Genomic DNA, 14,733 nt, shown 5'->3' with positions numbered 1-14,733 from the left:
GATCTCACATCTACATTTCTTCAGGTAAAAGCCAAAGCCACAGACACATATTCAAGAATAAGCCAACCATGTGAATGGGGTGGGAGAAGAAGGTGGCTAATGAAAAGCATTTGTTCTCATAGTGTTCAAAATCTGCTAGAAACAATCTCTAGACATCTTCAAAATGTATAAACCAAACCCTTAGGTTGCATCAGTACATTTCTGGAATCTTGCATTTTATAACTTTGTCTTTGATTCAGTGTTGTACTGATTGCCCCATGAACACAGCGTGTGCTTTATATACCTGATTGCCCAAGTGGCATCAGTTATTTATTTTTTTATCTTTGTGGAAATTACGATACTTCAAAGGCTAGCAATTGCTAAATAGTTTGAAAATAGGTCCACTTTTCAGAATTTAGATTTATTCTCAGCCAAAAATGCATCCTTCACCTCAATCCTAGTCATTTTGGACAATGCACTGCTTTATTATTAAAGAGTTTTATAAGCCATGTAAGAAAATATTTTGAGAGTACAAGAAGCCTAACCCAGCAATTCATTGTGTTGAATTCTACAGTTTCACCAACTTTTCACAACATACATAGAAACAAATCAATAGTTTCAGTCTAATTTTAATGTCATGCTGCAATTGCTAGTATTTTGGGGAAAAAAAAGGTAGAAAAGATGAAAAACTGTACTGTTTGTATTTAAGGTAAGCCTATAAAATTTCAGAATAGAAGAAAAGGCATTTTGTTACACTAAATGAACGTTTTCTTTATTTCAAGCTCACCCTTCACTCTTTGACCTGGTATTTTATGGATCCCTTTCTAATAGTTCTCAGAAGTATTGGGAGTGTTAGCTCTCCAAATGGGGTATTGAGAGACACTGAAATGAATGGAAGCTTCTCTCTAGGAAAATTGCCATATAAATACTATACCAGAAGAGAGGGTTCATTTGAATAATTTTATATCAAACCAAGTATCCACTGAAGTAGCCATGAAAGTTGGGATCTGATGAATTGGAGTTATTTCTGTTATCTCCTGTTTTATTATAATTTCCATTATGGCCAGTTTAACGGCACTGAGACTCTCAGCTCTTCCTTCCCTATTATCTGATATATGCAGTTGAAGGGAGCAGTCAGACCTAGGCTATTTTCCTTGCTTTTGAGAGCCACAAAACGTAGGAGAAAAACAGAAATATTGCGTATTTATTGAAAAGCCTAAACTCTACACTGTCCTGGTTTTGACTGACAGAATGCAGTAAGTCTTGAGTTACTAAACTCTACTAATGCACGGTTTTCCAAAGGTCCTTAAATCACAAACTTAGAGTCAAGCCTTCATTCATCTGCATACCTAATCTACTGTCCTAGAAGTAATACCAAACCTTATGGATTCAAAGTCAGACTTTTTATGAACTTGCTGGAAAGACTGGACAAACAGCTGGAGGAATAAATAAAAGGTAATTATACCATACATTGCTTGGCTTTCATTGATCTTTCCATTGTGCTGGCCACTGCTTTGTTGATTGGCACTTTTCATTTCCTGAATCAGCACATTTTGGTATTGTCACTGTCCTTGAACATCCTCCCATTCATACAGAGAGCAGACCTGAGTCAGTTCTTGAGAAGAGATCATTGCTGGAGTTAGCACAGATCTGTGCATTGTTAAACCATCCCTAGGGATGTTCCTCTGTATTTCTCTTTCTCTCATCCCACCTGGAACCTACAGCAGTAAGCATCTTCAGTGAATCAGTCAGTAGATGAGATTTAGATGAACTGCAGTATTTAAGTCTCACTTCAGGTGGTTTTACACAGAGATTTCTTACCTAGGAAAGAGAAGATTAAATCTCGAGTACTCTCCATAGAGCAGAGCCCCCTAATACAAGGTTGGCATTTCAGCAGAGCTCAGAAACCTGTGTAAGTGATGAGTAGGCACTGCAGCTCAGACATCCTTCTGTGGCAGCACCCTTAACCAGAGAAACAATGGAAACCCGTAGCAGCACGTGGGGGTCACCAGTGCAGGTCTGAAGCACATTTCTGGCACCGTGTCTGTGCAGCAGTGACATGGAGATGAGGGCCAGAGTTCTTTGTCAGTGCAGAGTGGGAGTTGCTCACCTTTCTAGCTTTGTGAGAAGATGTGCTGCAAGGAGGTAGCAAGCTTTGGACACAACTTGTTAATTATGGGATGCTGTTCCTTGCCCTGCCAAGCAAATGAAGTTTGTGACCAAACTTTTCTTCAGTGAACACTCTTCCATTAAATTACTTATGTCTCTGTAATTGATGCATTGTAATGCTCATTAAACCTAAAGGTTACTCTTACTTCTTAAACGTTACTGAAAATCCCTTAAGTCATCTCCTTTTCAGTTTTTATTTTCAGGTCTCTGTCCTCTGCTGGGACAATTTTGTTTCATCCTTACTAGTAACTCCTGTTTTTAGCAAACTTGAGTTCTTTCTTTTAACAAGGCAACAAGGTGTAGGCCAGCATCTTGTGGGCCTACATTAAATATAGAATTATTTGCTGTAAAAATAAGTGGAAGCTGGCTTTTATTTACTAAGCCAAGTGTTGTGTTCTCCACAACAGAAGAATTCTGAGGAAAGGCTATTACCAGATCAGAGAGGATAATCATGCTGATGGCTCTAGGTACATTTTTTTACCAACTCTTCATTTAATTTACGTGTTAGCAAATTAGTAGAGGCAAAGTGAATTGTCCTTTCCTAAAGGAAGCCTGCACCTAAATAAATCATTGATCTGACACTATCTTTTCCTGTTTATACTTTGCATCAATAGGTTCACTCCTACAGGGAAAGCCAGTAAGTCTGAAAAATGTCTAAAAACACAGTGCAGGGTTTAAAAAATATTTTTAATACTTTAATTTACTGATTTCTGTAGATTCATAGAATAATTTCAAACTTTGTTCTGGGGGAAGGTAAACAACACAAATATTATAAACATGCAAGTAATTTTAGCTATGCAGGAAAAATCTAGCAGTGAAATTATTATTCTGCAAGAACTCGAGGGTTCTGCCATATATTTCTAAGCATGTGCTTGAAAGGAACTGGCATGAAGGTGATTTTAGTCCTGCTTTGCTTATTCTATTCCCTGTCTGATGTTAAAAAGCTCAATTCTTGGCTCCAAGACAATGCACAAATACCATTTTGTTGAAGTGGTAGTTACCAAGCAAAAAGGCAAGGGGGGAGACCAGTATTGACTGCTGAAAATAGGTCTTAAATCATCAAGGAATCAAAAAGGAAGCAAGGTTTGGCATCTGCCCTGCCACTTGCTGAGTCTACAATACATGGGCCTTTAAATGTGCACCCAGTACAAAATACAGGAGGTTTTTCTTGCAGTGCTAAAGAATAAATGCAGTTCTAAACAACAGGAAGTAAAGCAAGCATTTCACTGCAAAATACATATTACAAGTCTAACATTTGTGTCTACAGCTCCCTGCGTTTCTCCTGTCACCAGAAAGGGTGAAGAATTAATGCTTCGTGCTGCAGCTGCCCACAGTGAAAATTGATCCTTGGGGTACTCCATGTTTTCATCCAGCTCTAGTTAAACCCTCATGATGCTTTTTCTGTCCCTGAGGATGGCAAAGCAGTACTAGGGAACAGCAAATCTTACACTGTCAGGCATTTCTGTTCCACTGCTGCTCCATTTCAAGCCCTTGATTTGGGTGGGGTAAGTACTTTGTAAGCCTTCAAGCCTGCCAGCAATCAGGGTACATTTTATTTCCTCGTTGTTTATTTGACATGGTTCAAGCTGATCCTAATTTGACATCCTGTTTCCCTTATCCCACTGTCCCTTTCAGCAAAAATTTTTCAGTGCTTGTTTAAAAACCAGAGCCATCGAGGTTATTTGTGTCTTTCGAAGGGGATGTAGTGCTGGTGCCAGAGTAGCAGCTCAAGGCTGGAGCTGCGTGTTTCTTCTCTGAACTGCAGCATCAGCAGCAGCCCAAGCATCACACACCCCTCCCAGCAAACCTCACTTGAACTGCGTGTGACAGGCTGGCAACCTGGGGTGACAAAAACCCAGACCTGTTTTGTGCTTTTCCTCAGGGGACCAGCAAAAGGGCCCTCTGCAGGCTCAGGCTCTGTGTGTAGCCTGTGAGATCTCAGCTGCAGGAGGGAACAGGCTTGGGTTGCTCAGCAGCAGGGACTAGGTTCAGTTTTGTGCCCCACACAGGAGCTGTGCCAGGGGGGAATGCCACCCTGCTGATGCTGCTGAAGCCAGGAGTTTCTTCTTAATGCCCTGATAGGAAAAGGCAGCTGCAAAATCCAGCTGCAGCTCAAGTACAGCCCTGTCAGCTATGGGTGATTTCTTGTGTGTTTTGGCCAACTGAGCTTGCTCTCTGATGAAATAGATGCTATTGGCATGCTGTGTTTCCTAGACTTTCTGCACTCTGTCCTTTGTCACTTCTCGAGTGACATCACCTAATCACTCGGTTTGTCATGCTTGTGGATGGCAGGACTATTTCTTCTGCATTTTTCATGGCCATTTTGTTGAATTGGGCATTATTTTTATTGTGATGTTTAGAAATGGATCATGGGTCATGGCTTTTTTCAGAAAAGAACCATGTCCCTTGTATCCAGTGGTTGCCGTGTCTCAACACATCCATTTTCCTCTTGCCTATAGGTGAGCTCTCAGGCAGCTCACAGGTGACCCAGGAAAGAGGATGGCATCTGCTGGTTTCATCAAGAAAGAGGTGAGTTTGGACTGTGAGGATTCGGTTTGTGTTCCTCAGAGCTCCCACAGCCCTGGTAGCCAAGAAGAAATGACAGCTTCTGTCTAATGGGGTCAGATAGTAAATGGAGCCGTTTCCTGGTGGTGGCTGGTGTATAATTATACACCGGGCCGTGGCGTGTCTGGTCCTAATAGCACCCGGCACTCTTGGAGTGACTCAGCCACTGCTTGGGGCTAATTATGGGCAGGTTGCACGAAAAACCCCCACAAATTGATCCTGCCTTCCTCTCCTCCAGTGGATGGGTGTTCAGCAACAGCCAGGATTGCTCATACAAAAAGGCTAAATGCCTGCTTGTGAGGAAAAGGCTTTTCAAAGCAAGGCTACAAAGAACACTCAGAGGTGCCCGGTTTGAAGAGGAGGTGGTGTCTGTCAGGACATTGCTCAGGCAAACTCTATTCCCTATCTCTGGCATTACCCATTGCTGGAGTACTTTATAAGAGAGATTCAAAAATAACCTAATCACTTGGTTTGTCATGCTTGTGGATGGCAGGACTATTTCTCCGGCATTTTTCATGGCCATTTTGTTGATTTGGGCATTATTTTTATTGTGATGCTTTAGAAGTGGATCATGGGTCATGGCTCTTCAGAAAAGAACCGTGTATTCATGTGGCATTCCTCCCATGATATACTGTTGCAAAAGGGTCCCTACATTACCTATACTGTGTGAAGTGTTCATGTTCCTTGATCCTGAGATACTTTGGAGCGGGCTCAAGAATCAGGGAAGTTAATTCAGAGCAAACGTTTGGAAGATGGTGAAAGTTACCATCATCACTTTATATAAACCCCCATATTTGATAAGACCTTCTACTGATTTTAAAGCATATATCTTAAAGAAACATCAGAAGTATCTCCCTGTGTCTAGTGTTACATACACAGAATTAGGGAAGTTGCAAGAAGCTGTTGAAATTAATTTGCAGGCAGTTTCATGACTGCTTCCTGCCAGGTCTGTTGGATTGTGTTTAAGGGGAATAGTTGCCAAAAATTCTGCCTCGAGAAGTGACACCATCAAATGCACAAATCCCCAGGGTGCCCTCTCTGCAGAGAGCATTTCCACAAGAACGTGCAGTCCCACAGTGGAAGTGGTGCCCCCGGAGGTTGGGGCTTCTCCCTGGAGATTGGTGAGCCAGGAGTAGGCAAAGCCATGGTGATCCTGTCCAGCAAGTGGAGATAGTCCTGCTTCAAGCAAAATGTGGGGTTAAATAACCTAAAGACAAACCTTTCAGGCAACTGGGATGTGGTTTTTAATGCCTGTGATACAGATCTAAGCACAAACTATCTCCTTTAAAGATTGTTCAGAGGCAATAGTACTTGGAAACAAAATGAAGAGCATAAGTGGTGAGATTTCATAAGTTTACTGTTTCTAATAATTTTAACATCTTAGAAGGGCAAACCATAATTTTTTTTAAAAATTTAATATTTTTTCAGTCATTCACTTGTGTTAGTAGGCATGGCTGCAAAAATGTGGCTGATATTTGTCCAACACAATGCTCTTAAGTAACTGCCTAAGCTAATTCTGAGCAGAGCAGCTCTGGTACTTGTTGATGCACTATATGTGTATTGCATCATCCCTTCATTTTTATGAAAGGTACCTTGATGTTGCTTTGAAGAAAAACTGTTTGGATTGAAAGTAGGCTGGGCTCTGGTGCCAGTGCTCCGTGTATACAAACAAGATGCTTCTTCAGGGCGGAGCTAGAGCTAGAAACTGGTCCAACCTGCGTTAAATTCTGGTTAGTTAGACCACTTAAAGAGCAGTTCACAAACAGGAAAGAGTTAAAACCGAGTGAAATGAGCTGCTTTGTGGGCAAGGGTATCCGGGCCTGGCAAGAAGCCCTGTGCATGCCAACCTGAGGGGCCTGTTTGCAGGGTAGTTAGCTTTTACATACTGACATCTTGCTAGAGAAAAATAAGAATTGTTTTGAGGTTTGTCTTTGCACCTTGTCCTGCCACTCAAGATTAAATCTCTCAGACAAAACAAGCTGTTTGGGAGGCGGACCAAGAATGCCTTTACAGTGAAGAAAAACACTCAGCCAACTGTGATTAACTATTGAATGCAAAACACTCCCTGGGTTTTGTTTATTTGTAGACTGTAGAAAAAGCTCACAAACGATGCCATGCTTTCAGTGTGAAAACACTTCAGCCTCTGTGTCACTCTGTTGCTGGGGGAAGGAAAGGATTTTGTCCAAGCTTGTTCAGGAGGGAGCTTTTTATTTTTTAATTTCTCGAGGTGTTGTTTATTTGTTTTTGCAAAGGCGCTGTACCCAGTTTCCTCCCATTGTGCATATTCCTGCCTCCAGCTGTTCAAACCTGAGCTGGACTTTGGCTCCCTCCCCTCACTCCACTGGGCAGGATGGGCTGAGAGCTCAGGCACAGTGCTGCCTGATGCAATGGCATACACAGAATCCCTCTGCCTTCCAAATGCTGTCCAGATGAGCACAGGGAGAAGTTGTCTTTTTTTTTTTTTTTTTTTAATTAAAAAAAAAAAAAAAAAAAAAAAGACAAGAAAGTGCCTGGGAGCAATTACTTATTCCTTGCAGGCAGCTGTGAGCATCCCCAAGCTTTGAGGCAGCCTCTGGAAATGACAGTGAAGGAGCCCAAGCCCTTTGTATTTGTGTGTGTGTTTACCTGTTCATCTTAGCAAATGACAAGGTGCAGGTGTGCAGCCAAGTTTTAGGTTTCAAGGAAGGGACAGAAAGTGGGTGCTGGCAGCCAGAGAGGGAGGGAGCAGAGGCTTGCAGCACTGTGCTGTTGTGGGCCTGGAATGGCACTGCTGAGGATTGTGTTTGTGCTGGAAGGGCTGAAGGTGGAGGCAAGTACAAGTACGTGGAATTGTGCAGGATTGCTCTTCAAGGTCAAGGAAATGCAGAAAGTAAACAGTGTTAATTGGGAAAGAAAAACAGGGTTATTAAGACTCCTTTGGCTCCAGTTTTCTAAATTGCAGGAGTCAAGGCATTTGACTTTGTCATTAACTTATTAGTGCGTCTTTAAATGCAGTGCAGGACAGGTCTGTTGGGAATTTTAGCATTAAAAGTTGCACTTTCATCCCTCCACTGCACACAGACAAGGAAGGACCATACTGTGCAGCTTCTTAACATTGGTTATCAATTGAGTGTAGCACAGGCCCTGCAATGGTGCCTTCTGGCATGCCAGTACCACACATTTCATGATGAAAGCAGAATCAGCTCCTCAGTCCCAAATGCCCAGGTTGAGTCTTCATCACTTAAGTAGTAAAACTGCAAAGGGGACTGGTTTAACAGCAGAACAGTCAGAAACAGGCAATGAGATTTGACCCAAAAGAACTCTCTGACTTAAGAGCCAGTTGCCTTCTATGAAACATGGGCACTATGCAATTGTTTAATGCAGGATTAAGTGCTCCTTGGTACAGCTTTTTTCTCAGGCTTGGGCTAGAAAGCCTTTTGGTCCAGTTACTGCAGGTGTGATCATGTGATCAGGACACACCTGTATGCACAGATATGTCAGGGTTTGGGGTTTTTTGGGTTTTGTTTGGGTTTTTTTTTCTTCTTCTTCTAGGGCTGTTTAGCTTATTTTGTTGACAGAAAATATAAAGCCAGTGCTGGCCACTCCCTGTCACAGGGAACAGACTGCCAAATTAACTCTTCCCATCATTTTACTATGTGACTCTTTAAAGACAAACCAGGATCCAAACCCCACTGCAGCAGTTTCTGTGTATGTGAGCAGCAGAACTGATAACATCTAATCAGCCTCTTTGCCAAGGCAAGACAGCAAGAAGTTCTTGCTTTATAACGTTAAAAATGCTTTGTAGTTATATAGGACTTTTCATGTGAGGACATCAAAGTGCAGTACAGGTATTAATTAATTAATTAGGTTTCACAACATCCTTGTGAAGTATTTGTGTCCATTTTACAAACAAGGGACTGAGGCAGAAGGCAAGGATGTGATTTGGCCAGGGTGCTCTGTGGCAGGACAGGAGCCAGGCCAGCTGCAGCTAGCAGTGCTGCTCCCACCCTGTCTGGGGCAGGGGGAAGCCACGTCCAGTCTCACTGGGAGAATGGGAAATGGCTCCATCCTCAGCCTGAGTCTCTCCTGCCACATCCCACTGGCACTGCCTGGGAGCAGACGTGCTGAGAAGAGCAGTGCAGAGGCTCCTGCTGCCCTTGCTCTGTCCCTGCTGCCACCTGCCCTGTGGAGCCCAGGCTGGTAGGAATGGCACAAGGCTGAAGGTAGTGCCCTCCCCAAGAGACTCAGGGCTCTCCATCCTGCTGCATCTCCAGCAAAGCCATGCCCTGAGTCACCAGGTGTGACATTTCAGTCCTTTACACTATTGCTGAGAGCTGGAAGGCTCTTGACACTGGTTGGGAATAGGCAGCGTTTTCCCTGGAGCTTGCTGTCAGCCATGCAGACCTCACCCACCTTGTCTGGCATCACCCAGGGCCAGGATGCTTCTTCACCTGCCCCTTGGGAGGGTCCAGTTGATGCCAGTTGTGCTCAGCACCCATCTCCCAGTCTCACCCTGCAGCAGGCAGCAGTCCTTACCAGTCTTGTCAAAAACAAAGAAGCAAAGAAGAAGCTGCCACCATCACTCTGACGTGGCTGAGAGGAGCCACCATGCAGGCAGAGCCCCTAAGGATGTCCCTTCAGCTCCAAGCAAGGTGCCCAAACCCAGTGGGAAAAGGACAGTGCTCAATAGCTCTACCTCCTGCAAAACCTCTCAGCTGGCAGCACAAGCATGCCTGGGACAAACAGGTCTGGACGAGGGAAGCACGTGGGGCTGGGGCTGAGGGCAGGTGGCCAGACTGGAAGTCTCTCTCCCAACAGGAGGAAGGTGGGGGAGAACTTACATGCTGCTGCTCAGCCAGCCTGCTCCAGCAGCAAGGTATTCTGGCCTCTCAGGAAACTGCCCCAAAGCTCTTCGATTATCAGAGAGAATAATGGAAAAAATTTGATTTAATAGAGGTCAAATTAACATAGATTCCATTGGCTAAATGTGGAAAATCTTAAAATAGAAGATGTTCCTTAAAAAAAAAAAAAAAATGAAGACCAGATGAGCCACGTCCAACTGAGAAGCATAAAATGTTCTTCCTAGCATGTTGTGGTTATTTAGTAATAACCAGGCATTACACTGATATGTAATTGCATGCAGAGAGAACAGGAGTAGTCTGTAGTGTAGAACTGCCAGACACCATCAGCTACCATGAAGTAAAGCCTGTTCACAGTGGTCCATGTTTTTTCTGATACATCAGTAATTCCCTTTCTTGTGTCATTTTGCTGATCAAGTCCTTTTTTTTTTCCCCCTCCAAATTTTGAGCCCATAACTTTGAAGGCATCTCATTTTTTCATTCACTCTTCTTGAATCCTTAGTGCATTACTGACTGCAGTTTGTAAATGAACTATGCCAGAAGACAATATAGTATCAAATTTCAGCTCTCCTTAACACCATCCAAATTTTTGATGTTTTGACTGACCTGAAATATGAAAATTCTTCTAAAAGCATCTAGAAAAAAAAAATTCAACAAATCCAGTTAGCCAAGATATGGTCTCCTGCCCCAGTTAAAATACAGCATTTAAGCACTTGCTTAATTTACTAATTGAAGTCAATGGGATTTCAAGCACTTTGCTGAAATAGGAGATTCCATGGACAAGGTTTTTGCCAGTACATTTGTAATACAGAAATAAAGTGGTGCCAGGTTTATTTTGGCTCTGGATTTCTTTGTGGTGGTGATTGACAAATCCACGGAATTGGACTAACACCAGAAAGGTTATGACTATAAGAGAAGTGATGACAAGAAATAATAAATTTTGAACTGGCAAACACTTCATCTTGGGCAGACTGTAAACCTCTATGTAAGGAAAGAAACAGGTCCATTTGTGCTGATAAATGCACTCTTTTCAGGAAGACCTCCAGTTAACCAGCAACTAATGTGCTGGGACAGCTAAAAATTTTGAAGCAAATCCTTTTCTAAGTGGTGTAACTACACCAAAGCTTTTGGAAACAGAGAGGTTTACATCACACGATAGTCTAGTCATATAATCTTATAATCATTTTGAAAAAGAATCATTTCCTGGAGAAAAAGCTTTGTGCCTTTGCATTGCAGGCAATAGGACAGAGCTCAGCATGGTAAGAGATTTTGTGTCTGTTTCTGGAGGATGTCCAAACCCACCCCACTAACCAATAAATCACTACCTAATTGAAAAGATTCACAGAAACAGATTACAACATCAAGGATGGAACCAGTACGGTAGGAATTAGACTGACAGTGTCCATACATAGGGTGTGGTATCAAAAGATGATCTTACAGCCTGCCCCCACTTGCCCTTCTCCCTCCTCTTCCTCCTCCTGCCACTCCTTGCTGCCTGATCTCTCCCTTCCTTCATTGTCCTGCCGGCTCTAGTGCATACCTGGTCACATGGAGTTAGTTCAACTCACTAAAACAGAAAAAAAATTTAAAAAAAATTAAAAAAAAAAAAAGGCAGCATTTTTCGGGTGTGTTCTTTTTTTTTTTTTTTTCCTGTTTTAGTGAGCTGACTCATTACAGCTCCATCAGCCAATTCCAGCAGGGAGAGCATGGCTGGGGGAAACCTTGGTCCTACTGTGGATACAGGCAGTTATTCTGGCTTTGGGCACCTCGTGACACCTTGACTGTGGCGTGGCAATTTCCACTTTACTGACACAGGACAACATGGACAAGTTATTGCCGGTACATCAAAGACCTGGAAAATATTAATCAACAGCACCTCTGAGCTATTAGGCATAGACTGTAGTTAGATAAAATCATAAATAATGAAATCCCATAAGGTTGTTGCACAACAAATATTGAAGCAAAGCTCATAAAACTCTCTTCCTGCTTCATTTGAGCCTTTTGCTTCCACAGAAGACATCGTTTTCTAAAAGTGATTTTTTTTTTTTTATTAGCAAACTCCTGCTGGGCAGAGGCGGGAAGGGCCCCAGCCCATGTGATGTCAGGATAAATATGTGGGAAGCCAGTGCAGCAGAAAATCCAGCCAGAGGAATGTCTGGTGCAGGAGCAGGCTGGCTGCCTCTCCCACCATCCACAGTGCCTGCGAGGTGCTGAGGCTTGGGCTGGTGGGAGGGCAGCACCAGTGAGCTGCACAGCCCCAACCCCAGGTGTGTCTCCAGCTCTCTGAGCAAGGTGAAATGGATGGGCCTGTCTGTCTGATGCAGAAGAAATTAGCCTGGGCTTTAATGAAGGATTTTAGCATCTGAGCGTAGGAGACCTTAACAAAAGACCTTTGCGTTAGACTCTGCAAATTTGTTGTAAGCAACAAGTAACAAGAGCAGATTTAGAGATAAAGATAATGAAAAACACTGCATTCTCTTGCCCAAAAGCCTATAAATCAAGACCTTGGCTCTTCTCTGCAGAAATGCGCTCAGATGTAATTGGAAACAGGCAGCACGATCTGAAACACGCGATCCAGCTCAGTTTGCAATGGCTGGGGTGACGAGGCTTCTAGAAGTAAAGAAGAAGCTCTCCCTTCCTAATTAAGTGGTCAATAACTGTGCCACCGTCCTGCCTGTCCATTTGATCTGGAGCTGCCCAGGGATTCTGCAGCAATGGAACATGCCCAGAGTGCTGTGGGTGAGGAGGCTCCTGCGGGCCCCCCGCATCTGCCTGGGCAGGCAGGGGCTGGGCAGGGGACCTGGGCTGGCAGAGCCACGGGGCACAGGGCCCTCTGCACGGGGAGGAAGAGGAGGGCTCCTCTGCACTGCCACCGCCGTGCTAAGGGCGATTCCTCCGCACGTGCAGCACACCCACACCAGCCACCCTCCTGGGGGACCACCCCTGGCTTTGCTTCACACAGGGAAACGTTCCCATCACCTCCAGCACAGCCAAGATCAGGATCCTCTGTGACAAAGAAGAGTCACCCACTCGGTTTCTTCACTCTGGGCAGTGTTCATGGCACAGAGCCTCAGCTGTGGTGGCTCTGTTTGAACTCGGAGGCCAATTAGCTGTCCAAAAGACAATTGCATGGGAAAGTTGTGCCGGCGTAACACAAACCATCAGTTTGCCACCGTCACACACCTTGTAGAGATATTCTTCAGTTTAACTGCCACTGCTGTGTAAAGTGCTTATTTCAAAGTGAAAAGGCTGTTTTTATCCAGAACTGTCCAGAAGACGTCATAGTGCTGTAATTATATCAGTAATAAACAGTGAAGCTGCCACGGAGAGAGGAGCAAGCACAGCAAGGAGTTCTGCAGGGTGCTGGTGCCAAGCCATATCTAGGCAATAGAATTTATAGCCACTATTATCTGCGTGAGGTATATTTATGACTCCCCTCCCTGTTGCTCTGATATCTTCAAATCTCACGATATTTGTATATTAATTCCCATAACATTTTTGTAGGTAAGGAAATTGCAAACAAGAAGCCCAGTACTGGAGCCTCTTCATGCAACATGGAGCAGGGTTTGGAAGGTGGGAAAACATGAGAAATTTTCAGCAGTTACAGGTACATCCATGAAGATTTACCAAATAATGTGATGTAAGTAGTTGGGCTGTCTACAAGGTAAACAGCTAAATTCCTCTGGGTTGGGCTGTGCAAGGGTTCAGACTAGATGATGACAGTGAGTCTTTATCACTTTAAAAATATACCTGAACTTGCTACCAAAGCAACCCTGATCTGAGACTACTTGATACTGGATGGTTGGAGGCATAGGAAAAGTGTTCCAAGCACTGAGATTCATGACAGGAAGGGGAAATAATAAGCATACTTTTATAAATGAAGGTTTGATCATTTGAGGTTTTAAATAGTGTTTAAATTCTGTCCCTAATTCCTCAGCATGTGATTTATTATGCATTATTTTCAGAAACTACTAATCTCACATAAAACAGCAGAAGGTACTGCTACAGGATACAGGATAAATGAATCAGCATTCCTTTTTTGTTACTAAGAAAACCTTCACACTGATATGGTGAGTTTTTACTTTCATGTCATTCTTGCCTAATTTTTTTGCTGTGACATAGATTGCATTGTATTACAAAATGAAAATAACTTTTTTTTCCCCTTTTTCTTCAAATGTGATCTCCTGGGGGAGGACACCCTCGAGGAGAGTCCAGCAGGCTCAGCCAGTGTTCAGTCTGAGGCTGTTCACTGCAGGAGGGGTTGCAGTCTGACAACTGCAGCTGAGCATTCCTCCTTCCATGCCTGTCCCTGAATCCTGACAGCTGCTCTTGGGCAGGTCTGGTTCTCCACACTGTTCAATGACAATAATTATTCATACTTACTTTGGCGAGTTTAATTAATACTTGTAAAGCACTTTGAGATCCTTGGATGAAAGAGTCTGTTGACAGACAAAATGCTTTTATGATGACTGTCAAATTAAGGTCCTCTGAGCTTCCTCAGCAATTGAAGAGTTAATTAGCTCATGCCAGGAACCTGCCAGCCTCAGCAGAGACAGGGCGCTGGGTTTGAAGGTGCCCATCCCTGGCCTTTCCTCACTGGGGCAGCTTTGTTGAAGGAACTCCTGCCCTGTTCATGCTGCTTAGGAGATAATGTCCTTGTTATGTACACATGCACCTTGCATCTTCCAGCTGGCTGTGTTTTCCTCTCCCTGGTGTGTATCCCACATCCCAGCTGGTGGGGAAGTTGGTGTCAAGTTCCTGCCACTGGACCTAGGCCGGGTCACTTTTCCTCCACACTTGAGGGGCACAGCTCATCCCCTAGACAAGTACTTTTATCCACAGGTGAGAACCTACCCAGAGAAGACCAAGAGGCTGGTGCTGGAGTGACAGGCAGGGGGACAGGCTGAGCTCTTCAGTGAAGGAGATGCTGCCCAGCTGCCAGCAGGAAACCAGCTGCATTTCCTGGGCAGGTCCCAGCGTGGTAAGGCACTCATGAAGGAGGCACCCATGAGTAAACCCTGCATTCATCAGGCATGACATTGGATCTCTGTATAAAAAATAAGGGAACTCTGTGCCTCCCTTGGGGACCTCATCCTTGAGCACCACATGAGAAATCAGAAATTATTTTAGCAAAGGGGAACTTAGTCATGGTTTTGGTCAGGCACCACAGTTGTACTCTCCA

The sequence above is a fragment of the Lonchura striata genome, chromosome 3, assembly GCF_050655825.1.
Source record: "Lonchura striata isolate lonStrDom1 chromosome 3, ASM5065582v1, whole genome shotgun sequence".
NCBI classification, from domain to species: Eukaryota; Metazoa; Chordata; class Aves; order Passeriformes; family Estrildidae; genus Lonchura; species Lonchura striata.
The sequence above is the reverse complement of the archived record's forward strand: the minus strand, read 5'-3'. Positions refer to the sequence as shown.